General features: G+C 43.2%; 1 protein-coding gene across 3 annotated transcripts in view; it reads right to left on the reverse strand.

Moving 5' to 3' along the window:
• Cpne4 (copine 4) overlaps positions 1–27,838 on the reverse strand; it is a 464,454-nt gene that overhangs the window by 82,170 nt on the left and 354,446 nt on the right. The gene's annotated exons all lie outside the window — the stretch shown is intronic.

The raw sequence follows: 27,838 nt of genomic DNA on the forward strand, positions 1-27,838 counted from the left end.
CCCAGAACCCAGTTGAAAAAGTCAGATATGGTAGCACATGCTTGAAATACCAGTTTGGGGTAGGTAGAGGCAGAGAAATCTCTGGGGCTAGCTCACTGAACATTCAGCCTAGCCTATTCAGTAAATTCTAGGCCAATAAGAGACTGTCTCACAAATATGGGGGACAGCACCCAAGGTTAATCACTGGTTCCCATATACAGGTACAAATGTGTATGCTTGCTTGGACAAACATAAACACTCCCTTGAACACATACATGTTCATGCATACACAGGTACACTACACACATATAAATGCATATACACAAATGTACAGATATACACATACATAGAGATCTACTTACATACACACATATACATGCATGTATACACATGCATAGGTAAACACACATACATACAAGTACACATGCATACACACATATCCATGCATATATGCACACACAGGTATGCACACATACACACACGCACATGTACACACATGCACAGGCAAGCACACACTTTTGGAATCATCCTGAGTGAAGAACAAGTAACACTGGTTTCATTTTTCCTGGCTTAGAAGGTGGCTGGATACGAAACACTGGGTGTTTATCAACCACAGTTGCATATGAGTTTTAAGGTTCATGTTCTTTCATGGGGAGCTTATCCTTTTGAAACACTTGCTTAAGACAGCTCTTTAGTGGGTGACTTGTTGCTTAGTCACAAAGTGAACTTTGATTTTGATTTCTATGACTCTGTTGAAGAACTGTTGTTTACAGATTCTATTATTTCCACCTAATTTGTGTCCAGTGATCTTTCCCCATTTAACATGGATTATCAAAGAGCTGACGTCATGAAAAGTCTCAGAAAACCTAATGTTTCTAGAATGAGTTGGTACCCATTATGTATGGAAGGCTCTTAATTTTTTCAAAATATCCTAGTTGTGGATTTAGAGATAAACACCTATAACTGGCTCCACAGGTACCTCATTCAGTATTTTAATTGTGTAAACACACAAACATAACCTTATATAGACACTTGAGGGGATGAAAGGTTGATATTGGGATGCCTTCCTTAACATTTTTCCACCTTCTTTTGTGAACACAAGGTTTTATTGAACCTAGAGAACTTGCCATTGGATAAACTGATTGCCAGTATTCCTCAGGATCCACCTGCGGTGTGGGATAGTTCTATATTCTGTCAATTATATTTTAAATAAATGCTGATTGGCTGGTAGCCAGACAGGAAGTAGAGGTGGGGCAACAAGAACAGGAGTATTTCTGAAAGAAGGAAGCTCTTCCCCCAGTCTTGCCCCGACCACAGAAGAAGCAGGATGTGATCTACTCCACTGAAAAAGGTACTGAGCCATGTGGCTAACATAGATAAGAATAATGGGTTAATATAAACTACAAGAGCTAATAAGAAGCCTGAGCTAATGAGCCAATCAGTTTATAGTTAATATAGATCTCTGTGTAATTTCTTTGGAGGTTACTGGCTGTGGGAACTGGGCAGGACGGAAGCCCCAACAAGCAGGCCGACGTGTTACACACCTGTTTTCATCCTCCAGTGCTACAGCTAAAGATGCACCCTGACATGTCTCCTTTATGGGTTTTAGGGAATCGAACTCAGATCTTCGTACTTGCTCAGCAAGCAATTTACCCTGTGATTCACCTCTCCAGCTCAAGTGTCGTGACAGTCAATCAGCCTATGCCATTGTACATAGTGACTTCATTATGACATCTCCACCCATGCACACAGCGTACCTTGATCATCTTTACCCTCCCATCACTCTTGCTTTTCCCTCCTCCCCTTCTATGTCCTATCAATGTTTTCATAAATAGCCCATTCTAGACTACCAATTTGTAAGCTTTCTAAGTACTCTTCAAAAATGCACAATCACATTTCCATTTGATAAATGATAGTGGATGATATTAGTTGAATCTATCAAGCATTAAATATGCCCAACACCATTTAAATGCAAACTCATTAAAATTAAATGAAATTTAAATTCTTCCCTTCTTGCTAAGCTGAATTAGCACTAAATAGCAACACCAATTTCGGTGCTTACCCTACTGAACAGCATCAATATCGAACATTTTATGAATGCTTATAAACATTATAAAACATTCTATTGACCCATTACCTGGGTTGCAGCTAACATACTTCATGAAGATTAAATAGCATTTAGAATAGGAAGAAATCTCAAAACTCTTCAGAGGCCAAGAAGACAGCAATGCTATGCAAAGCAATATGGCATTTAGGAAAGTGGCGTCTCTGTGGAACTGGACAATACAGAGCAGTACAGTCGGCAGCATCCATTCTCAGTGTGTGTGTGTGTGTGTGTGTGTGTGTGTGTGTGTGTGCATCTGAATCCCCGGTAGGCTGAAATCTCTGTGTTGGGAGGTGGTGGGTGAGGCCTGAGGTATGACATTTCTCATGTGTTTCAAGGTGACATCACTGCTTGCTAGTGAAAGAATAGTACCCTGAGAAATACTAGTTCATGTAATTACTGTCCCTTCTTTTCAACTTAAGTCACTTTCTGTGTTCACAGGTTAGATATAAACCATATTTGTGCTTCTGGGAGACAAGACTGTGTGGGCTGGAAATGAAAGCTCCCAGAGTCATTGTCATCTTCTGGGCCTAGGAGAGTATAGAAGGTCTAAGGGTACTGCAGATGCCAGAGAAAAGTATCAGGGATAGGAGAGGGCATGGCCAAGGACGTGTGAAGGCAGGCTGGGCACAAGCCAGAGTTACCGCAGTGTCCTTTCAGTAATGGGTAAGAGCAAAGACATGGCACACAACCTTTTCAGTTTTAGATAATTTACCCGCGGCTCAATAAAAACTAGTTTTCAGATGAGGAATAAAAGACCAAGAGTAATGAATGCCACACGAACGGAAACAGCTCTGTAGTTCAGGAACTACGGCTGGGAATTGGTCGCAAATAGCGATTCAGTATGCTCTGAAGGGAAAAGGAAAACAAGTTTTGAAATCATTCTGGGGAGACTTTCTCTGCAATGAAAGGACCAAGGATGTGTTAGACTATGTATGTGCTGTCACCATTAACCATCTGTGTTGTCCAAGTGGGCATCACCCCAGACTAAAAGAGACCAGGTTTCAGAACTAAGTGCAGGGCCCTGCAAGCCAGAAGACATCTTGTTAATTTTTAAGACTATTTTTTTTAATCTTCTAGAGTTAGCATCCTTCCCACAATCCTGACACCAATAGTGTTTTGGTACTTCAGGCATCCCTGAAGTACCAAATTAATTAGAGAACTTACTTATACTTGCTTATTTGGTATCTGGCCACAAAGAATCTTGGCGAATGATCTATCACAATGTTGAAAACTAGCATCAGCACACACTTCCTGACCACCTATGCTTTTACTTTTCTCTGTTAATTTTTATACCTCCATGAGGCAGGGTTTTGTTTGTTATATTTTCACTTTATTAACAATGGAGGTACAGAGACATATTTTAACTAGACTCAGCAAGATTTAAGAAGCACCCCAAATCTCAAGTATACTGTCTTTGTAAAATTAACGATGAGGCAGCTTTTCACTTTTTGAGGTCTCAATGCTCTAATGGCCTAATTGCTCTATGAAGTTCTCACTGCTAAGTGGGGATGTAGACAAATTCAAAGTGCTGTTTTTAGTCTTTCTCACTGATGAAAATTATGTCGCTGAGAAGTGGGCAAGAGCAGGCAGGCATGGCCATCTTGGTTCGTGCCATTTAAGCACAGGAAGGCCGCTCCTCTCAGAGAGGAGTTTCTGAACTGTGAGCAGAAAGCTACCCAGGAAGAGTATCTCTATTCAACAGCACCAGGGTGACTAGTTCCAGGGTTACTTTGGGCACAAAGTCTTTCAGATCTGGTTTGTGACTCATTTAGAACACAAAATCTGTGCACTAAGGTGACAAACAGCAAAAGAAACAGAGAATTTTAAACTTATCAGTCCAGAGTATTAAAGGTGTTTACACTTCTTTTAAAAACACACAATGCCCCAAATGTCAAGAGTCGGGCCAGAGTGGTCTTTCACATTTTGCACCAATATATTTCTTATTGTAAAGTGAATCAGCAGGAAAATAGAGATTGCATTTTGTGATAACTTTCATTGAAATCTAGCTATGTTACAAAACCTGGGGAATTATTTTTCCTGTATAATACCATAGCAAAAAAATGTCACAAGGTCCAATTCTGTCCCGAGGAACCTTCACTGTAAAATCTCTCCCATGTCTCCAAGGTCCCATGGAAATAACAGGTCAAATTCAGAAAAAGAATCCAGTTAAAGGCAGTCAAAGGTTGTAACACCAGGGTTTCTTCTCAATACGGGGCCATTACTACTCTCTCAAATTTGATTGAGTAGCTTAGAGCAAAAGTAAATGGATACATTGAAGAAAATTACGTACATAGGTGTATCAGGATGAGGAAAGGGCTGGAGAGCCAGAGATATCTGATGCTGCCATTATGCATCTTTGTTACCTTGGAAACCACTGCTGTTAAAGCTGTAGATCACAGGTAGTGCCTTTCTGCTACCTAAGCTATTAGTTCCCAGATACGGGGATCAGAGTCTCATAGAGAAGACAGAGGAGAAGGACTTTCTACACCACTTACAACTGTATTGAAATTGTTGCGCTGATTTAGAGGGAACAGAATAACTCCTATACACACATTGTCAAAGTATGGCTTTGACCAGACAGGAAGGTCCATGTTGTAAATGACTCCTACAATGAAGGATGCTGGGTCCCGAGAAACTCTGCCAATCAGCTCAGAAACTTGCTCAAGTTTCCTAAATGCTTTATCTTTTGCCTTTCTTAATGAAGCATGCCAGATACATCCCAATATATGGAGCTGTTTGAGTAGCCAAATCTAATGTGACTGCTGGCAGCTGAAGTGATTGATTGCCTGTCTTGACTTCTACAGACGGAGAAGGTGATCAGGTGAGCTCATGAATTCTGCACCCCACCTGGTGGAGAAGAGCAGTGCAGAAGGGATGTTGAGAGGGAGGAAAGCTTGGCTGTCAGACTCCATCCTTTATCTCCAAATCTCCAATGTCCCTGCTGGCCCCTTGTACCACATAGGGGCCCAGGGGAGAAATTTTGATTCAAAGAACAGAGAAACAGGGGTTTGAGTGGGAAATCCTGCACTTTATAGACAGATGACTTGGGTTTAAATCTTGATAATGCAGGTTGTACGATCTTAGGAGTTCCCAGATGATATGGGATGCCCCTCTATATGCTGCAAATATGTTTTACTACCATTGGTTAATAAACTGTTTTGGCCTATGGCAGGGCAGAATATAGCTAGGTGGGAAATTCAAACAGAAATACAGGGAGAAAGAAGGCAGAGTCAGGGAGATACCAGCAGTTGCCAGAGGAATAAGATACCAGAGCATTACCCATAAGCCATGGGGCATGTGACAATATATAGATTATTAGATATGGTTAATTTTTATGTAGAGCTAACCAGTAAGAAGCCTAAGCCACTGGCCAAACAGTTTGTAATTACAATTAAGCTGCAGAGTGGTTATTTGGGAACTGATTGGTGAGAGAGAAACCTCCAGTTACACTCAGAGTTTTTTTTTTTAAATGATAAAAACATCTTACAATGCAGGGTGGATGGGAATAATTTTTCAAGGTAGAAATTAGAAAGTCCTCTTGATTCCCAACTCGTCACCTTATCTCCCAACTGCTCTCTCAGGAATCAAGGTGATCTCATTTCCTTGGGGTGAGGGAATCTATTAGCCAAATAGACTTCTAAAAATGTCCCTTTTCTTTCTTATCCTCAGTGTCGCTGGACTTCAAGGTCTCACCATCTCATGTTTGGACCACAAGGCACCATCACTGTTTCCTTGCTCTCCTCTGCAAGTATAAAGCACCAGATCACAAACATGGTTGTGACGTCACTCTTCTTGTCTCATCCCCCAGAGTAGATGCCCCAAGGACTTCTCTTTCCCTACTATTTCTGAGCTTCAAAAAACACAATAAATGGGCATTGTGTTTCTGCACAATATTTGAATTGTTCTGACATAGAGACAATCATCTCTGCAAATCCAGGACCCAGCATAGTGCTTCACAGAGCACAGGTCTTCAGTGTAGTTTTATATGGGGCAGAATGAATGGTCATGCATTCAATGAACATAAAAAGGTTGGGATTCAAAGATATTCTGTGAATTCTTGTTATTTTTAAGGAACAAATACATAGTAAACATTTTAATTTTTGTTTATTTGCATGTACACATGTGCACATGTGTGCACACACCCACACACATGTGCATGTGTAATCCAGAGGACAACTTGTGGGAGTTGTCTCTACGGAGATACTTTGTTTGTGCTTTGACAAATATAGCTTGCCTGAGGATCAGAGGCCAGGCAGTGGTGGCACACACCTTTAATTCCAACACTCAGGAGGCAGAGGCAGATGGCTCTCTGTGAGTTCAAGGCCAGCCTGGGCTACACAAGATTGATGCAGTCTAAGAGAGAAACAGAGCCAGGTGGTGATGACTCACGTATTTAACGCTAGTACTGGGGGGCACTCACCTTAATGCCAGCAATACGAAGGTGGAGACAGGGAGGGATATGGTTGGACGGAGAGAGGAACATAAGGTGGAAGGAGACAGGAGCTCAGAGAATTCAGTCTGAGGTTTCATAGAGACAGCATTCATTCTGAGGATTCATGGAGACAGGATCTTGCCTGCTTTGGTCTGAGGATTCATTAGAGGTAAAAGGTCTCTCTAGTGGCCAGCTTCTTTCCTTCTCTGATCTTTCAGCACTTATCCTGATATCTGACTCTGGGTTTTTATTATTAAGACCAATTAGAGTTTGCCTTACATCTCTTTTCCCTTCTATCATGTGTATCTCAGGGATTTCCATCAGGTCATCAGGCTTGGCTTTTACCTGCTCAGCCTTCTCACTGGCTCTGAACAAAAGTTTTAAATACCTGAAATTAAGATGGAAGTGGAACTCTGGCTTTGATCTTTGATCACCATTCTTTCAAGTACATTATCAATGGTCTCAGAATATACCAGGCAATTTAACATTGTGGGAAGGGTGAATCACCCTTAGAAACACTGCTGTCTCCATCTGATTAAATTATAAGCTGAAGCCTAAGGTGTGTGGTACTGTGTGTGGACCCTGCTGCCTGTAAGGAGGTTACTGAGCCAGAAGGCAGTCATGAAGTCTCTCTCATGGCAGCCATATAGCCCCTAGTCCAACCAACAAGGAGACCAAGCGTTTTCCTCATTGGCTACATTGCTGGGTCTGAGTAGAGATGGGCCAACGAGTCTGGACACATGGAGACAGATAGAACACAGCTGCCAGGATAGCTGTATCTGGGTGGAAAGCTGATCTGCAGAAGGCAGCAGCTTTTGGCACACTGCGCTGCAATAGGGAAAACTATAGCAAGCCACCCCTCCAGTTCATGTGGGACCTTCAACTGTTGGAACTCTGTAGTCATGGCTGTTCTGGAAATTACTCTGTAGACCAGACTGGCTTTGAACTTAAAAATCCTCCTGCCTCTGCCTTCCAAGTTCTGGGATTAAAGGCATGTGCCACACCAGCTGAGAGGTAGTCCTGATATGAACTCCTTCTCATGTGTAACAATTGCATCTAGAATCTACTGCTAGCACCAAAGAGATGTCCTCAAATACATCTGTCTTGGAACAGCATCAGTGTATGGGTAAGATATCAGCTAAAACTTATTGAAAGAGTTGCTTCCATGTTAGGCGTCACTAGCATGGAGGGAAGTGTGTGTTATCCTGGTATATTGCAGGGTCAGTTGATTGTAAAGAAAAGGAAGACAGAACTGGCTTTATTCTCAGACCCAGACTGGGGTTCAGTCCATTCCCTTTCAGGTCTATCTGAGAGACCTTGGAGAAATTACTATTCAGCCTCAAAAGAGAAACAAAACCACCAAGTCTTCCAGAGCTATAGGGAGCATGCCACTCCCTGTAGATCATCAAATTCCTACATTAGAAAATAAAGCATACAAGCTAAGCATGGTGGCAGAGACATGTCATCCCAGATACTTGGAAGGCTAAAGCAGGAAGAATTCAAGGTGAAGACATACTTGGTCTGTAGGGTGAATTCAAGGCAAACCTGGACAATGCAGTAAATAAGACCCTGTCCCAAAAGTAAAATATAATGAGGCTGGGAATGTCACTCTATGGTGGAACACTTGCTTAAAATATGTAAAGTCCTAGGGCCAATGGCTTACTTCCAGGTGATTGTGCCAGAATACAGAACCACCTATCTTTAATGTCCCCTTCCTTAATTAAAAGCAACAAGCAATCATTTACAGTGTAACATTAATTGTACACTGTTGGGTAATGATTTGCAACAAAGGAACACTTATTTGGTATCTCATAATTTTGTGTGCCAGAGTCCACTCATGTTATCTGCTTCTGCCATTCAGGGTCTTGTTCAGGCTGGGATGGAGGTATTGGTCTGGCTGCATCTTCACTTTGGTTGACTAAGAAAATGTAGGTGTTTATCGTCCCTGGGGCTGTGGGACTAATGGCAGAATTTGTGCATAGTCATTGCTCCTGGTTTTCTAGAAACCAGCAACAGAGAGACAGGTGTTTATTTGGAGTCTATGACATCTGGGACTGCCTGAGCCCCCCTTGAAAGGTTTTCCTTAATCAGCTCTTTTATTAAGCGAAACGGGAGAATCAAACAAATGTCACAACAAAGCTCCTTGTGGATTTTTAAAGTAAGGACAATATTTTAAAGCAAGGAACAAATCACTTCCTAGTCTTCGTGTCATAACAGCCATTGTATTTCCTGTATTCCCTCATCTTTCAACCACTGACCACAACAGATACATGAATCTGTCATCTTTTTTCCTGTTACATTAAAACAGACATTGAATCTGTTCCCTCACCCCTATTTAACCCTAACATCAGAATGGTAGCTCTCAGGAAGGTAGTGTGGCCAAATAGAAGGACCCCTGAGTCTTGGGACACTTTGGACGATAAAGAGCGAATCTGGGACTCAATCAAATCTAGACTTCAGGTTTTGTCTTTAAGAGGTTTGTGATTTATTTTTAGTAGTTTACTCAAACTCCCTAGCTCCAATTTCTTCTTTGCTAATCTTGCAGGTTTGTTGTGAGGATCAAAGGGATAGCATGTGGGAAAGTGCCGGCATCATTTCTGCCATACAGCAGGAGCATATTGGTGGATTAATGCCTTTTCCATCTATACATGCATGTTAACATCTGGTTTTGGCATCTAATAAGTTATGTGGCTCACAGCAAACCATTTCTCTTTTCTAGATCCCCAAGGATTTTGTCATTGGGATCATACAACGGTTGGGACACCTTAAGGATCCTAACCACTCTCTGAAGACTCTGAAACTTCACAGCTCATAGCCACTGTACACAGCTGCAAAGAACCTGGGAGGACACTTTGTCCCCTTTCTCACTTCAGGTGAAGATCGGTGTTAGCAGTCCTGACTGACTTGGTTTAAAGATAGCCAATGTGCCACAACGGCCATGTGCTTTGAAAAGAAGTGCTGTGGCTTTAGCCCCAAACAGATTGAAAAGATTTTTAATTCCTATCTCTGTGTGTATGTGGGGGGGGGGCACATGCATGGGCCACCTGACACGGGTGCTAGGAACCACACTCTGGTCCTCTCCAAGGGTAACAAGCACGATGGATTGCTGAGCCAGCCCCCCAGATTATTGATCACAGACTGCAGTGTGTGACATGACAAATTCAATTTTGAAAACAAACAAAAGTTGGTAGCCTTGGCTTGCTTGCATTCACGTCAGTTTTGGTCACGTCTTGGCGGGTCACTTTAGGTCTCTACAGGCACCAAATTTAAGTGGAGATCAGGGCAAATTGAATAACTTTGCATAATGTCACTGTACAAAAATAGGACACACTTGCTCATCAGCAGGAAAACCCACTGGGACTTTAAAAATAGTCACTTCAATTTTGAATTTTTAAATAGGAACTAAAAAGGTCTAAGTAAATATAACAAGTTGGCATGTATATTAAAAACGTGTGGGGATTTTAAACAAGTGTTTGCCTTTTCCTTACTGCAAATGTAACACATTCTAAGGTAGAAAATTAAAACGAAACCCTATATTTTTTTTTTGTAATTTAGCCACTGAGAAATATATAGTTACCATTTTTTATTTGTTTTCTTCTAGTCATACACACAGACACACACACACACACACACACACACACACACACATATAGATATAGATATATGGAGACATAAATTTATATTCACTGGGCCTTATATGTATGCCCCAGCTTACATCTCTTCTCCATGAGTCAAATTCGTTTATCCAGCTGCAATGTTCACAGCTGTCCTGGTCTGTTCAGGACCCTGTGGCTTTCTCCACTATGTAATTTTCATTGATACACTGGGAGGATTCGGGGCTGTCTACTGAGATGTTCAGAAACACCTCAAACACAGCAACTACAAACCTGAAATCATATTTCCCATCCCAAACCTGTTCTTCCAGTGGCTCATATTAAAGTATGGTCCCTTCTCCACACACACGAGCAAGGTATGGATCAGAGTCCCACTCTAGACTTTCTCCTTCTCTTCTTTCTATACCCAGCATATAGTTTGGGGCTGAGTTCTGATCACCTCCTACTGCCATGACTTTTAACTGGATCACTTACCTTAACCTTATCCTCTCTCTTTCCAAGGACCACCCCAGAGCTCAAACAGAATTCCATCACCTGGCAATGTAAAACCACTGCCTCTCCTTTCCTGAGATTAAAAACCTAAACTTTTAAAGCTGAAACATGGGGCTCTGTTTAATTTACTAATTTTGCAATCTCCTATCTGTTCTTGGGGCCTCTGGCAACACACTGAAACAGTATAGCCTCCAGCACATTCATTACAAACTCCTAGGCCTCTGGGACACAGAATCATAAACACTGTATTTTCCCAGGAAACCCTGCAGCCTCTGAAGCAAACACATAGCACTGATATTCGAGCCAGTTACTTTGTAACTCACATGGCAGCACAATCGATTGACTCACTGACTGGACCGTCTCAGAAAGCTTTCTGGACAATGTTGTATGACTCTGGGTGGTTGTTTTCCTCCCTGATTTTAAGAAAAAGCCTTCCCCCCTTCTCCACCCCATACAAAAAAGCCATGTATGGCAGCACAAGCCTGTTGTACTGTCTACTCAAGAGTTGGAGGCAGAAGGATTGTGACTTTGAACCCAGTCTGTACAACACAGTGGGATCTAATCTAAGAAAACGAAAAGGGCTGTGGGCATAGCTCGTTGATGGAGTGCATGCTTGAAGCCCTGGGTTCAATCCTCAGCGGTGAAAACAGCGCCAACAGGGGACTACAATTTCTCAGTGTATTAACTTAGGCAGGGGACTTTCCCAGTGCACATTAGATTTACTTTGGCAGCATCTAAGAAGGTCTGACTGCTTGGCTCTTTGCCCAGAAATATTGTTTAATTGTTTTGAGGTGCGGGTCTGGGAATCAATGTATTCCTTAAGCTCCCCAGGTGATCCTAATATGTATCCATGGTTGATTTATGCTTCAAAGGCTGCTGGATGTCCATGCATAAAGGGAGAACTTGGCATTTACATAGCTCTTGTCTTCCCATCTTAAAAATAACTATGGCTTTTCTCACTTGTTGATTTTTCTTTTTTCTTTTCAAGACGGTTTCATGTAGCTGAGGGTGGCCTTGAATGTCTCTTCTTCCTGCTTCCAACTCTGGAGAGCTGGAATGGCATGTGTGTGAGCCACAGTTAATCATAACCCAAAGTCTCCCAGAAGTCTTTCTTACCTGGGCATCAAGGATTATCTTTAGCAGCAATAAAATGACATTTTGGTTGCCATGTTTCTGAGTTAAGTCTTTCGTTTTCACTTGGACCAAGATGGGGTGAATGAATTTTCACTCTTAAATCCGTCCCCTCCCCCAAGAGGAAGAGATTAAATTTACAAGGACTGAAATAATAGTTCTCAAAGGGGGACAGTCTAATCCTGTGGGGAGCATCTGGCAGTGTCTGGAGGCCAGCCTCAACAACTGAGTAGAGACTCATCACCCATCTTACCTTTCATGGTAAGATACTGTTCAAAGTAAGATGTCAGTTAACGTCCTAGGATCCACTGCACAATTATCCAGCCCAAAATGTGGGTCATGGGGAGGCCGAGAGTCCCTGACTGACATAGAACCCCAAAGCCTCCTTCTAGTGTTAAAATACTTGTGCCAAGGCCTAGCCGGGGGAAGAGTATTACTTCAGCAGCTGGAATGAAGTGGGCAGATGAATGCTGCTTTTGGAAGATGCAGATATAAAGAAATCTAGGGGGAGGAGAGGAGGACTTGAAGGAAATACATTATTATGGCTGTGGCTCATTTCTTCTATATTATTAGTTCTCTCAGTGCAAACAGCCAGCAATACCAGCAGCACCTGGGAACCCATCAGTCACGTGCATGCTCAGCCCCCAAGTCCTGTGGTATCAGAGACTCAGGAATCTGTGTTTTAACAAGCTCCCTGGGTAATTCTGGATGCTGCTCAAAATTGGCAGGATTGCTGGGGATCCCATGCTGACCTCATTGGAAGGTCTGCTGTGCTTTGGTGTATCATCGACTGTCAAGAGTCGATTTCATCATTGGAAGTAGCAGAGCTGAGGGAGTTGTAAGGGAGGGTTAGGGGAAGGGCCAGCTGGCCTGCAGGGGAGATGAGCTGGAGGTAATGCCTCCTGACAAGTCCATTTAGTGATTTTATTCCTTCATGGGATGTCTGCCATAATGTGTTTTAAATGCCAGTGCAGTCAGGCATGCTGGGTAGAGAACAATAATGATGCCGGGTGCAGGTTTAATTGCTAAGGGGAAGGAAAGGGAGGGGTGAGGGATGCATAAGTTGAAAAGTTCTGAGGACTAGCATCTGAGGGACGGCTCTTCTCGCGCTCTCCTCAAGACTTTTAATTGAATCCTGTTTGTCTCACCCACCCCACCCCCTCCTGATTTATTCCACCGACAGTCTCATGGCTTAAAGGTAAGCCAGGATTTATCATTCTTAGCCCCAGACTTGGTTCATGCCATTTCAGAGACTCTTCAAAGGAAGCAAAGAACTAACCCATAAAATACGGCTTTGAAATGAAAGGGACCTGACATTTGGAAAATCCACGAAGCTACTTTCGTTTCCACTTCTTTTCTGAGAATAATTTAGCCTCCGTATCCTCCAAAAGTTGTGCTCTGAGAGCCAGCTCTGTCCACAATACCTTTCTTCTTTGTGGGACTCTCCCTGTAGCCCCTCATTCCTGAAGGCTTGTTTCTCCTTTGCCTTCCTCCCCATCCAGACCTCTCCCCACCCTGTAATCTTGAGCTGGTTATATACAGAGAGATCTGGAGGGAAATATCTGGTAATGTAGAAAGGAGCTCTTAGAAGAGAATGTGGTGATAGTGAGCTTCAGTGGGGGTGTTCCCAAGACACAATGGAAACATTTACATATTGAATTTAGATCTGCCATAGGTGATAGGATGTGTCCCATGTTCAAAGTAATTAGATGGACATATTTCTAATTTGTGAATCAACAGATATGGACGGGCGAGGGCATTGCTTTTTCTTGGGATATTTTAAAAGGGCAGACCAAATAGTAAAACCTACCAGGGATGCTTTTCAAAAGTTCTATCTAATATAACTATAGGCTTCCACATCCATCCATCCATCCATCCATCCATCCATCCATCCATCCATCCGAAGATGGAATAGGAACGACATGTGTGATTACATCTGAGTAGGTGAATTCTAAACTGACACATGAAGGGTAAGAATTCACCAGCCATGCAGAGACGGGGATATTTAAGGGACAGATAGGGTTTTCAGGTTTATATCTGCCTTTAGAAATGTGGACTCAATGGATTATTTGAATATGCTAAGAATATTATGCACAATATGGGCTTAAAGACATGGGTGTGGCTGTGTGTCCTTTCAATATCATAGGGAAACTGTTTATCAAGTCCTTCCAAGGGTAATTTATTTCCCTACAAGGACACAATACCGTTTGATTTAAAAACTTACTACTATAAATTGAGGGCTCACACTCTATAAATACATATGTTGAATACTATCTATGTGTGAATTTTATATGTATGCATGTGTATGATGCAATAACTTGTGTATAATAACCAAGATAACCCTGACATTGAGAGTCAGTTGCCCTGAGGATACTAACCCATTTCTATGTAGAAATCTTAGTTCTTCATAGGTGATATGGAAGGAAAGAGGGGATATATGGTGGCAGACATATTTAAGCAGAGATGGGATGGCCACAGGGAGTAGGGATGGGGCACAGTGGAGACAAAGGGGCAGGGAGAGAGGGCTAACCAAATGAAGGGTGAATGAAAAACTTACGGAATTCTGCTACTCTGAAAGTCAATTAAAAAGGAAGGTTTAAAAAGGAGTTAGAAAATAGTTTCCTGCATGACTGGATGATGTTACTCCCCAAAGCCACAGAATATTAAAACATTCCAGTAGCAAGTATGTGCCAGCTCCTTATGAGTTACTGGCCAGGGAGGCCCCAGAGAACATCCGAATGAGACAAACTCTTGCCATTCTACTTGGTTGCCTACCAGGACTAAATGATGAGGTCCTATTACTTAAGACAGCATTATTGTTGGCTGCGAAATATAGAGAAACTGCGCTGGAACTTAACCAGAAGCTTCCGCCTGCTGGCTGGCTTTCCAAATAGCTGGGGATGCCGTGCCTGCTGCCAGAGAAGAAAAAGAATCAGGGGCCTTATCGACCAGACGTGCTCCTTATGAACCACAAGACCAACATGCCACGAAAACTGTTCTTATGAACCACAAGACCAACATGCCACGAAAACTGTTCTTATGAACCACAAGACCAACATGCCACGAAAAGTGTCCTTATGAACCACAAGACCAACATGCCGCGAAAAGTGTGCAACTGGAGTAACAGTAATAGCACAACAGCTATAGCAATGACCAACCCTCTGGGATTCAATTTGAGGCTCATTTCTTAAGATGGAATTTACGATTGGTACTATATCCCCAGTAAAAACCCACTGCTGAGGAGGTCTCAGTCCGGGGTGAGGGGGCTTACTATTGATGTTCGATGAAATTGGCATGGCACCAAACTGCCTTTAAACACTTAAGGCTACACCCAGAGACAAATGCTACTCCCAATCTTAAACAGAGAAGCTCTCTTCACGGTGAGTGGTGAACCGCTGTCCAAGGTGCTGAGAACAAGCGACAGCTGGGTGCGAGTGACGTATTTAAACAGAACATTTATGCTACAGCATCAGAAATGCAGAGAGCAACACAGAAGACGGAACAGAAAGAGTGTAAAAGAGAGACGATAGGGAGGGAAGCTGGGAAAGGCTTTCTTCGGGGGGCAAGGCTACTGCGAACATGATTTCATGGCAGCTGTGGTCCTGCACTGAGTCTGCACATGACTGGACCTGTCAGCCGTCAACTGGAGGCTGGAGAGGTGCTCATGGACCCTACTTCTCTCTGCTGAACTATTGGCTGTTGATGGATTCTGCAGGGGGCAATACACTCACTAAGGAGCCCAGGAGGTACCAATGGACAGTTCCAAACCTATCTTCACACAAAATGGCCCTAAATAAAATCAATAGGCAGAAATATATGATTGTGGGAAAGGGCTTAGAGGGAAATGAGGGGATACAAAGGTGGGAGAAAGGTGAGTGGGTGGATGGTGAGAGTAATAAGAATGTATTGTAAGCATCTATGGAATTGTTGAAAATCAAAAAAAGTGATGCAAATTCAAAAGGGAGAAATCCCAGTCATGGTCCTGTTTAGAGGAAAGGACAGTGTAAACTGAATTCCTGAAAGTGCTCGGTTTTATCATCTCCTTGGGTTTCTCATTAATTGGTGAGGAGACTACAATGCAGTGAACATGTTCATCTGGAATGCCATGGAGAATATTGTTCTTGCTTTCAGCACTACAGTTTGAGAAGGGTCATCTACAGTCTGAGTCAGAGGTCTGGAAAGTTGCCTTGAAAGATTTCAGTATTTATTTCTGCACAGCTAGATGTGTTTTTAACTTAACCTTGTCAATAGGGAGGCGTTCAGAGGTGGACTTGACCTCCTCAGAGGCATTTGCCTCTGAGTCTGCTCTGCAGGGAATGGATACACATGCAGCCTCTATCCTACAACGTAAGCACTAAATAGGAGCGTGGTTTATGGGGTGGGGACCACCATCTATGGTTATCCTGGGCATTTCTCTCTGGAAAGGATCTTCAACAGAATCATTGAACAAGACGGGAGGAAAGTATCTCTGAGGAAGAACACCAGCTTTTATAAAGACAGCCCTCGAGACCAGGTTCCTTGTGCTTTGGTTACTTTTGTTCAGATACCAGAGAAGATCCCTCTCTATATGGGTTGTGAGGAACATAGTTCTGTCAAATAAAATTATTAACACTTCATTTATTTTTTATAAATTAGCATTTTGGCTTCTGGACTTATATACTGCCTCTTGTGTGAGTCAATTCTTCCAGGTCTTGTCAAGCATTTAGACAAATTCTTATTCCTTGCACTGAAGAAGTTGGAGTCTGCACCAGCCTCTGGCTGGAAACTCCAAATGTGAGGAGCCATCTCCTCATTCACCTCTCACTGCATGAGGCAGAGGTGTGGCTGGCCGATGTACTGTTTAATCTCTCTCTCTCTCTCTCTCTCTCTCTCTCTCTCTCTCTCTCTGTCTCTCTCTCTCACACACACACACACACACTTTCCCCCACTTCTCTCTCTTTTTTTTTTTTTGAGACAGGGCTTCTCTGGAACTAGCTCTGTAGACCAGGCTGTCCTCAAACTCACAGAGATCCACTTGCGTCTGCCTCCTGAGTGCTGGGATTAAAGGCGTGCACCACCATTGCCCGGCTAGTACCACCATGAACCTACCTGGACTTGTCTGTCTGTTTCTTCTCTTTCTAAATAACAAAAAAAAGTCACAAAAGAAGACAACCCCCTTGTTATCAGAGAGCAAATAATTGGTTCCTTGCTAGGTTAGTAAGAAGTTTCTAGTTTCCTTCCTTGGCATTCAGTTTAAGGCTCTGTTTCATGTCTACCCACATACCATTGCCTTGACCTTCTACAGCCCCACTTGATGACCAAACCTGTTGCAGGCAGATGAGATCCTTGGAACACTGTACCTAGGAGGAGAAGCTGCTACATCCTCTGGCTCCAGAGGATGCTCTGCTTAGCATCCTAGTGAGTGAGGGTCACTACCCTGGGCCTCAAGGACTCTCCTCACAAAAGCTAACTTCTCCCTAGAGATAACTCTCCTAGTGTTTATTTGAAGATTCTATTGAAAATATTTTCTGGAGGAAAAGCACACAGAATATCCATACACTGTGCACCCACCCCAACACATCGCTAGCTATTTAATGTTTATGCTGTGGGAGTGGAGTTGCATGCATACCCTGCAGAACTGACTCAGAGGCAAAGACCTCTCAGGAAGTCCACTCCATTTTGACCTCCCTATTGACAAGGCCACATTAAGACGTTTCCAAACATTGCAGAAACAAACAGCAAAATATTTGGAGGCACATTTTCCGTTTCAGTGTTAACAAAGTAGCACAACACATGATGGAGTGAGTGGCTTAGAATAGCAAGCAAGCAAACCCACAAACTAACAAATAAACCCAGGAAGGAGCAATCACTGTGGGTAGCACACAGCATCCTTTGAATAAAGCAGCAGTCTGGCCAGTTAGAATTATCCTACAGCGTATCAAGGGATGCCCTGAGTTCCCACTCAGACTATTCTTTTCTGCATTAGCGACTTTTCTCGTTGCTATAATAAAACACCTGGCAGAAACAACTTAGGAGAGTAAAGGCTTGCCTAGACTCCTGGTTCAGATGGTTTCAGTCTACCGCAGCCCAGAAGGCACTGTGGAATTAATGGCGGCCTGGGAATGTGTGGTAGAGACTTCTCACCTGGTGGCTGACCAGGAAACAACTGGAACCAGAGTTGGCCATAACCTTCAAAGGCCTCCACCAGTGAATCACACCCACCAGTTAAACCCCAACCCCACACCTAAAGACTTCTGAGCCTTCAAATTAGCACCCAAGTGGGGAACCTAGCCACCCAAATATGAGTCCGTGGAGGGCTTTTTAGACTCAAATCACATCCCTGTTTCCTTTTATCACGAAGCAGGGTCATCTCTGCTCTGATTTCATCCTGAAAGCTGGCCACCTATCACTTTCCAGCATAGAACTAGCTTCAATGTAAGGAGACTGCCTCCCTTCAGAACAACTATAAGTTACTCAGTTGGATGTCACCTGTACTGGGGAAACATGGTATCCAGAGGGACAAGAGGACTCCCTCTCAACTTTCATTTGAAGATCTCACCAGAGAAGTGACTGGGGCTCACTCAGAACCCTAAGTTCACAACCCAATTGATGTCTTCAAAAACATTCTAAACCAGTCGAGAACTGACAGGTTATCTTGACAGCCAGTTAAAGACATGACATGGCCGTGGACAATTTTGCTAATAATGAAAGAGTTTGTCATTGCTTTGATATTGAAGCAGTGCCTACCACTGACTTCATGTCCCTTGCTGGGTAGTTACTAAGCACAGCAGGTAGAGGGGGATCCTCATTAGCATCAGGGCCATGACACACAGAGAGGGGATTTTCTATTCAATGAATGTTTGAAAGGCTGGTGTGTGGGGAAAAGGATGGGATATTGGCGCCACCTCTACTGTGCTCTTCATTCATAAGGGCTGGGCCAGGAGAGCTCCTCTTCTTCCCACAGGGGTTTATGAAACAGAAGAACCTGAGCGTCAGAAGGACTTGGGGAGCTGCCATCCCCTCATAGGAGGTGACTGACAGGATGCAGGAAGTGCAGGCAGGAGCCAAGGCACCACAGACCAGCACTGTCTGGTCTCAAGTTCAGTCATGCTAACAGGAATTGGATTATTTATTTATTGTGACAGAAATTTATCATACTGCTTTACCATCAATTATTTTTAAGTGCATAGCTCTGTAGCATTAAGCATGGTCGTACTGTGGTATAACCTTTATCAGCACCCATCACTGGAAAAGCTCTGTCTTCCTCACTAAAACCCATGCTCATTCAATGCCAGCTCTAAAGAGTCTGCTTCGTACATTTCCTGAACAAAACAGGATTTGATTTGGGAAGATGGTCTCTCTCTCTCTCTCTCTCTCTCTCTAATTCTCACTGATAAATCACCTTGATATTGAAGCAGTACCTACTGCCAACCCCATTTTCAGGAGACCTCACCATCCCCCCCTTTGGAGCTACTAAACACAAGAGGCAGAGGAGGGCTTTCCTGAGCAGCAGGGCCTGGCACATGAGGAGGGGCAATTTTTTACTCAGTGAATGGAAAGAGTGATGTTTGGAGAAAGAGGAATGGATTATTAACACAGGACAGCTGAAAACAGGAGGGGACTCAAAGAGAAAGGGAAAGGCTGGGAGACAATTGGTTTGGACAGGTATATGTGTGTACAGTCACTGCCCTTCTGAACGTGGAGACTTAACTTAAGGTGTATTTGTCCCCTCAGATGTTGTAATATGAGCAGCAGGGCTGCGTCCCCAGCACCCCGGCCACCTGCTAGCTTATGCCTGAAATAACAACACACAAACTGTATTCATTTAATCACTGCTTGGCCCATTTCTATCTAGCCTCTTCTAGGCTAATTCTCACATATTAATTTAGCCCATTTCTAATCATCTGCATAGCATCGCTAGGTGCGCTTACCGGGAAGATTCTAGCCTATGTCCATCCTGGGTTGGAGCTTCATCATGTGCGTCTGCCCAGGAGAGGGGAGCATGGCATCTCTCTCCAGAGTGCAGAGCTGTCGAGTCTGAGCTCACTTCCTCTTCCTCCCAGCATTCTGTTCTGTTTACTCCTCCCACCTATGTTTTAACCTATGAGGCCAAGCAGTTTCTTTATTACTTAACCAATGACCTTCCTCCATCACTCAGAAAGTTTAATTGTACAATGCTGGTGTGAAATCTAGTTCAAAAGTCAAATAGACTTGGTTCTGTTCATGCCATTTTCAAACTTTTTGGATCTAGGTGTTAAAATATTATTTTCTTCCTTTTCACCTCAGTTTTCTCATCCACAAAATGGTCAATAAAAACATTTCTCCATGTGAAAGTCAAATAGCCGATCGCAAAAATCTCTTTCTTCTTCTTTATAGGCATCTAACTAGACTGCAATGATCAGTTTGCCTTGCCGCTCAGTGTGACTGGGCTATGTTACTGAGTCCTAGGAATTGGTTTCAGCTAAAACTTCTGGAGACCCAAAGTTTCTGCTTTCTGTTTCCTGGACACAAACTAGTAGCGGAGTGTGGGTGAGCCACAAATACAAGGAACCTGAGCACCAGCCCAAGGCTTCTCTGATTATGTAGCCTGTGCAAGTCTGGCACTAGCTATGCAGAGCAGGGTGGCCTCAAACTCATAGAGATCCACCTGCCAATGCCTCCCCTGGTTGTAGGTGTGCGCCAACCACATTCAGCAGAAGCCTGAGTTCTTGGATCATGGAGAAGCAGACATTGATTTGAATGGTTTGTCTGTGCTTGTTATATAAGAAAGACATAAACTTCTGTTACTTGGCAGCTCTCTGTTACTATGGGATTGCTCTTTTATTTCTTGTGTATGTGCATACCTGTGTAGACAGGTAGAAGGTGCCAGTGTCTTCTTGAATTGTTTCCTCCCTTATGTCTTGAGATGATGTCTATCTCTAGACTAACTGGCTAGTGGGCTGGGGGATCCCTGTAGCCCCAGTGCTGGGATTACAGATGCATTCAGGTGTGCCTGCCTTTTAATGGGCACTAGGGACCCCAACTCAGGCCCTCACATTTGCATAACAAACAGCCTCCCCACTGAGGTATCTCAACCCCTGCTGGATTGTTTAAGCTAAGAGAATGACAAAGTTTAGTGAGAAAACTTAAACCAAGTGCCTAGCACAGTTCTGGAGCCTGACAAGCACCCTGTAAATATTGTCTGTTCTTTAGCAGAGACACTGGGGCACGAGAGACCCGGGTTTAACCTAAGACTATGCTTACGTAGCTGTGAAATCTTGAATTGTTTTCTACATAGCAGATCTCTAATTCCTCATTTGTGAAGGAGGACAATATTAATGAAAGGAAGAAATATTAAAAAGAAGCCATGACCCCGTCTCAGTTCAGAAGCTTAGCTGACTCCTGAATTATTAAAACTGCTTTCTACATCATGGCATTGATTGCAAATCTCAGGTAGGATCAGGGATCAGGGGTGCCATTTACTCAAGTGGAGTCAAGAATTCCAGCACCCCAGATAATTGAATGAAGAGAGACTTGGGTGAGTCTTCAATCCTCCCGGAAACTTCTGATCATTTAGGAAGAGTGAAGGAGTGACAGGCACAAGACCAGCAGCCCTGAGCCCAGAAGGCCACAAGGAAAGCACTTGAATCTGAACAGATTTCCAGAAAACATAATAGGACTGTGGACATCCAAGTCCCACCCCCACTCAGCATTAGAAAGCAGTAGAGAGGGCAGAAGAGTTGCTTTCAATTGCCCAATAATGTCAGGCTCTTATTTCCAATAATACTGAGCACAGTAATGACCTCTTCAATTCCGGTTCCCCTTAGTTTGCATGAACCACATTAAAAACAAAAAAATAAATAAATCCCCCCAAACAAATAAATAAACAAATCAAAAACTCAGAAAATGTTGAAATAGCCCGTGGAAAGTATAGTGATGAAGCTTCCTGCTATAGATTTGGGGTTTTATGGACCAGAATGAGAACTTGTGGGGGGGAGGTTAAACTGGGGTGTCATACCATTTCTCCCTTATAATAAATCAGGTTTATTAGAGATAGTCAGCAATAAGGAAGAAAAATGTGTTTAAAGGATGGAGATAGACAGAAGATAATGGGTACATTGGAATCCAGAAGTTAAGAACCATGTGGGACTGAGGATAAAAAGCAAATGTCCAAGGCAAAACAGTGAATTTATAGAGAAAATAGAGTAGCAATTAAAGACAGCGCAGCCATACATAAAAGGGGGAGACACAGATAGTTGTAAGAGTAAAGGGACAAATGCAAAGGTTTTCGCAGAGTGACAAGAACGGAACACTCACAGACATGTCCGCTTAGCTCTGTGTTGAGACGGCAGAAAGACAGCTGAGGTGCCAAATGGAGGGGCGGGTGGGAAGTCTGCGAGGTTGCAGAGGCACTGAGAAGGAGGCAGTGTCATTTAGGGCAGGCTTAGCACATGGCTGAGTTCAGCACTGTTCAACAGCTATTAAAAAAGAAGACTGTACCCTTATTGTTCTGGGGTTTTGACTTAACAGAGCACTCTAATGATCATTCAGAAGTCCAGCTTTGGGAGTGTCCGGTGACAACTTGGAAATATGGCTGTTTTAAGTCAATCAGCATGGCAGCCAAAAAGGAAGAGCAGAAAGACGAGCAAAGCAGGAGGTGGGCAACCGCTATCACATGGGGGTCGCTTTTGGTCTGCATTCGGGCTTCCTTTCTTACACCCACGGGTCTGATTTCCACTTCAGCTTCCACACCTTCCTTTCTGTTACTCCAATTCCCTGACCATGTTTTGTCTGTGCCTACCTCACCCTGACCTCAGGTACCAAGCTGGGCCTCTTGCCTGCGCAAGGCATGGGGGCTGGGGTCACAGAAATCACAGTCCCTCCTCTCTGTCTCTCTTCAGGGCAGTTAGTTGTTATCTACTCTTATTCCAAGGACATCACAGGGACTCTATAGAGGGGGGGTCTCCAAGCTGCCTTTGGGATTGAGCTATTAGAAAAACAGATAGAATCTGACCCTTTAGTGTGGGCAGTTCAAAGTTCTCAGTGTAAGCTCATAGAGTCTGTCGAGATTGCTCTGATGTGGTATTTCCTCTCAGTACCAAGCACAATTTTGTGTCAATAAATACTTTCTGATGGTGGTCCCCAACCCTCTATTTCTCTAAGAGCCTCCATCTGGAAAAATCTTTGGTAAGCACTATACTCTCTCTTAAAAATTTAAGTCTTGTAGAGGAGCTGTGTGCTGGTCAAATCAAAGGAAATGATGAATACAACATTTCACCGAGCTGTTTTTTTTTTTTTTTGGAGAGTACTTTTCCCTTAATGGAACACTGAGTGATTCAGGGTCTCAGACCTCATGAAATATCTTACATGTAGACATTTTTCTTGCTAACTGTTACAATGACATAAAATGAAGCATTTTATTTGAGATGAAAAATATGCTTATCGTGGTGATTTATTTTTTTTTAATAAATCAAATACAGGAGGAATGGATTCAAGAGGTAGTCAACAACTTGGCATTCACATAAAGACATATTAGGAAAAGAGAATTATAAAACCTTAAAACTCATGATTTCAAAGCTTTGGTTTAGAAAGCAAGGAAAACTATTAAGCACTTGATATATGATGTGTGGGTTAGAAGAATTCAAGGGCCAACTCAAAGGAATTTTCTGTGCTCAAATGTGGGAATGATGCAGCGTGTTAAAGATTAGTAGTAGCTGAAATAGACTGAAACACTCATATGAAAATCCATGAATTTTTAATAATACCCAGGGCATTCTCATCAGGAAACAGAACTTGAATGTGTTCAGGCCCCAATGACCCATTTTTAGGCAACAGAGAGTGTAGGAAACACTTCAGGAGAGACCATACTGGCATTTTCTTTAAGAAAACTGTTCAAAACAAAACAAAACTAAAAACACCAAGAGGGAACAAAAACTAATTTGCATTTGGTCTCATTTGCATCCTGGTCCTTGTTCAAAGAATAACAAAAGCCAGAAAAAGAGGGGCTGGTGAGATGTCTCAGTGAATAAGAGAGCTCGCTGTGTAGGCATAAGATCAAAGCCACAGAACTCATGGAAAAAGCTATGTGTGGCCTCCTGTGTCTGTGCCCGTAACCTCAGCACTTTGTAGGAGTGGGATTAGAGGAAGGTTTGGTGGGGCTTGCTGGCTGTTAGCCTAGCTCCAGATTCAGTGACTTTGTCTCAAGGGAACTAGGTAGAAAGAGATAGAGCAGGGCACCCACCCACACATTCTCCTCTAACCACAGCACTCATTTGGGTACATGCACCTAAACACATATGAACATACACAACAACATGCATATACACGCACACATTAAAAAACAGAAAATCCAACTGTTTAATAAGTGAGTAAATCACTAGGAGAGAGGCAGATAGGCAGAGGGCGTAGCATAGCTGATAGCCTTAACAACCTCTAGTTAATATTCTCGGGCATGGGATGGTTTCATGGCTATGTTTATTGGAAGGTCCTTCATCTTTCAGTAGGTAAATCCTGGAGTATTTTCAGGTCAGGAAATATGGTGGCTAAGATAGGGCCATGGCATAGTATGGCTTGGCCTCAGGCTCTTTTTTTCTGTAGGAGAGTCCCACAGGCCTTTAAAACATCATCGTTTTATGATGTAGCAAAACATGTAAATATTTCCTCCAGTTTGAAATATTCTTTTCCCTGATAATTTTAAAAGAAACAAGAGAAATTGGAGGTGGGTTGGGGTGTTCTTGAGAGCACCATATGCCTTCTGTCTGCTCACTGGGCTTCATAGGCGTTGACCCTGGTCTCGATTTAATGGCCCGGAGGTATGAGTGGGACAGGATGACATGTAGTTGGCCATAACGAATAACTGCTGGATCTGTGTGGTGGTATGAAGAGGGGAGTGTCATAGCACTGTTAAAACTGCCTGTGTATTTAAATACTTTCATGTTAAATAAAGACATTTTGAAAAAAGTCATTTAGTCACTATTTTGACTTTTATCATGGATAGGAGTTCCAAAGAAACCAACACACAAACAAATGGATAATCAAGCCAATTATTTAAAAGTTGATATTCATGTAGCTGATGCATACATAAGAAAGGCATTAAGATGATGTATTGGAACAAAAAATGTAACTATTAAGCTTGGATTTAAAAAATCTAACCTGACAGATGGTTTAAGAAATTCACTTTTCTTTTTTGTTGGTCGGGAGAATAACACCCATATGATCAGAGCTCCTGGCTAGCAGCAGCATGGCTGTCTTTGGAGAAGGCCATGTTAGAGTGCCATAGCCGCTCCTGAAGCAAAATAACCAATCAATACAAACTAAAGCCGGCACAGGAATCCATCTGCCTTTCAGAGGAGGCCATTTTACAGTGAGCGGGTGATGCCACTGGGGGGCCAGCATGTCCGTGGGGGCTGGGCTCTTCCTGAGGCTCAGGAATGTCCCTCCCAGCTTTCCGTGCCATTTCATGCTTTCACAGGTCATTGCCAGAAACAGTTAGTGCACGTGAACTCCAGGCAAGACCTGGGTGAGCTGGGTGTCTGAAACACACACACACACACACACACACACACACACACACACACCCCTATATGTGCATTCTCCCTCCCACAAGGGTTTATAAAGTATTGATAAGTATGGCTAGGTATTAGAGCCCCCAGGAAGGTTTTCTGTGAGTGGGAGAAAACTGAAGAGACTCAAATACAAGCAGTATGCTCCAAGAAAAGCGGAAGAATAAGGCGAGCATCCCAGGTCAGAGAGCCGATTCTAGCTAATCCTGCATGTGGAGAGAGTACAGCTTGGGTCTGAGCACTGGGCAGAGGGAGAGAGTGGCAGGGAGGAAGGCAGGAAGAGAAAGTCAACGTGGAAACTAGTGAAAGCCGCCAACGCCTAATCTCAGAAATGCTGGAACAGGCGTATGAATCCCATCAGGAAACCCGATAGGAATGCAGATTCTTATGCCTGTTCTGTATCCCCTGAGTCAGAAACTGGCGGTTGGGGCTCCGCTCAGCCATTGCCATTTTCACAAGCCCTATAGGCATTATGGGTACGTCAGGAGTTTGAGAACATTGATCTGTTCCAGCAATTCTTAATTAAAAGTGATTTTACCCTCTAGGGAACATTTTTCAATGTCTAAATATATTTTAGGTTATCAAATTGATGAGAGGGAGGAAGGGGGAGAGAGAGAGAGAGAGAGAGAGAGAGAGAGAGAGAGAGAGAGAGAAACAATACTAAGCTTCCTATAATATGCAGCACAGTCCACAGTCCCCCCAGAACATTCCCAATGTGTTAGCTGGGAAGATGCTGAGAAACAGAGCCTTCATCCATGTTTCACTCTTCCTTCTTTTCCTTTCTTCCTTTATCCTTCCAGCTCTCTCTCTCTCTCTCTCTCTCTCTCTCTCTCTCCCTTGTTTCTGTCTCTTTCCATCGGATTATCTGCATATCTATCTCTTATGAGCTCCTGTTCCCACAGAGATCTCAGAGCCCTCAACAACCCACATTATTTATGTTATTATGCATTCAACCGTATCAAACAATCTTCTTTACCCACTCAGTAACTCCCAGTGACAAACGCCAAAGGAGGAGCTGTTTTATTCCCAGCCCAAGGAAGACATGTATCGTCCTGAGCACGGCTCAGAGCAGAGTTGGTAATTGTCACCTGTACCTGAAGCTGTCGCTCTCAGGCATCTTTGAAAAGGACCTTCTACCAAGAAACCCAGGCAGAAGTCCCATGTTTTGGCATGAATGAGAGTTTCCAGAGGTTTTCCTAAAGTAACTATGTTTCTTAAGAGAAAGAGGTAGAATTTGGACTCCGCCATGGAAGCTAGCAAATTTACTTGACAATTCGACCACAAATTTCACACAGCGTGGGGTTAAACAGAGATACATAATGTTAAAGAGACTACTAGGACTAACCAAGCAGATGGGATCTTACCCTGAGTAATAACACTGAAACCGGAAGAACGTCACCTATCAGAACAGTCTTCAGAGTGAACTGGGTGAGGGGAATGCAGTCCCAAAGGCAAATGGTGGCAGGGCCTAAGATGAGTGTTGACTGTCACCCGGACAAACTTGAGACTCGCTCAGGAGGAAGATGACCTCGTAGGCACATCTTTGTGGGAGTATCTTCATCATGTTAAATGATGAGGGGAGACCCATTTTCATTGTGGATGGGACCTGAACTGTGTTCGAGCGGAAGAAGTGAGCTGAGCACTTTGCATACGAGTGATTCATTGCTCTCCTGGCTGCAGATACACTGTGAGTAGCTGCTTTTAAGTTGCCTGATGCCTTCTCTCCCTCCCATGATGGACTGCAGCCTGGAACTGCAAACTGCGATCAACCCTTTCTCCCTTAAGTTGCTTTTGTTAAAGTATTTTTTTTTATCATAGCAACAGGGTAAATACCAAGATAATTTTACGAGAATGTTCCCTAAAGGGCAAGCATGAAGGTTTATTTGGAGTAGTGGGTGAACCATACCTTTTGTCCACATGTGGAGGGGATGCTCTTGATTTTCAGCATCTGGAGCTAATGGCTGAGTTTCCAAACACCCCTGCCTATGCCTTCAGACTCTATTTCCCATTTCCCTCCAACAACTGTCTTCCCGGTTTGCTCACCATACAATGTTCTAGAGAAGCCAGTGGGACCCTGGATCTACTTGATAATCGTGTTCTCACTGAACTTTAATCAACCGTCTGACTTAGAGACACTTTGTGTCCAATGAGTTAGTGAGTCATCTGGAATCAATAAAGTCAGCTCTGTGGTATTAGCAATGGAACTTCTGCTTCCACGGTCAAACACAGGCCAGCCCATTGACCACAGCGGATGTCCATAGGCTCTGATTTCTGGCAGTTAGTCTGTTGTCCTCGCTCATGATCCCTGACCCTACACCCCCAACTTCCCATTCCCATAGTGCTCCAAACATTTGTGGTAGATTTTTAAAAATGGTCCTAAAACTTGGCAATTCTTCCCATGGAGAGACAGAATCTATTGTATTTGAATTTTGAGTAGGCATGTCACATACTTCGGCTTCTAGACAGTGGAGGAAGTGCCTGAGTTCTTAGCCTTGTACTCAGAGGCCTCGCAGCATGTTTTTGGCCTCTTGGAACACACGGTTATTCTACGTGAAAGTTTAAG

Source organism: Microtus oregoni, unplaced genomic scaffold (assembly GCF_018167655.1).
Source record: "Microtus oregoni isolate MIOR12 unplaced genomic scaffold, Mior012 000028F_ref0000031, whole genome shotgun sequence".
Classification (NCBI taxonomy): domain Eukaryota; kingdom Metazoa; phylum Chordata; class Mammalia; order Rodentia; family Cricetidae; genus Microtus; species Microtus oregoni.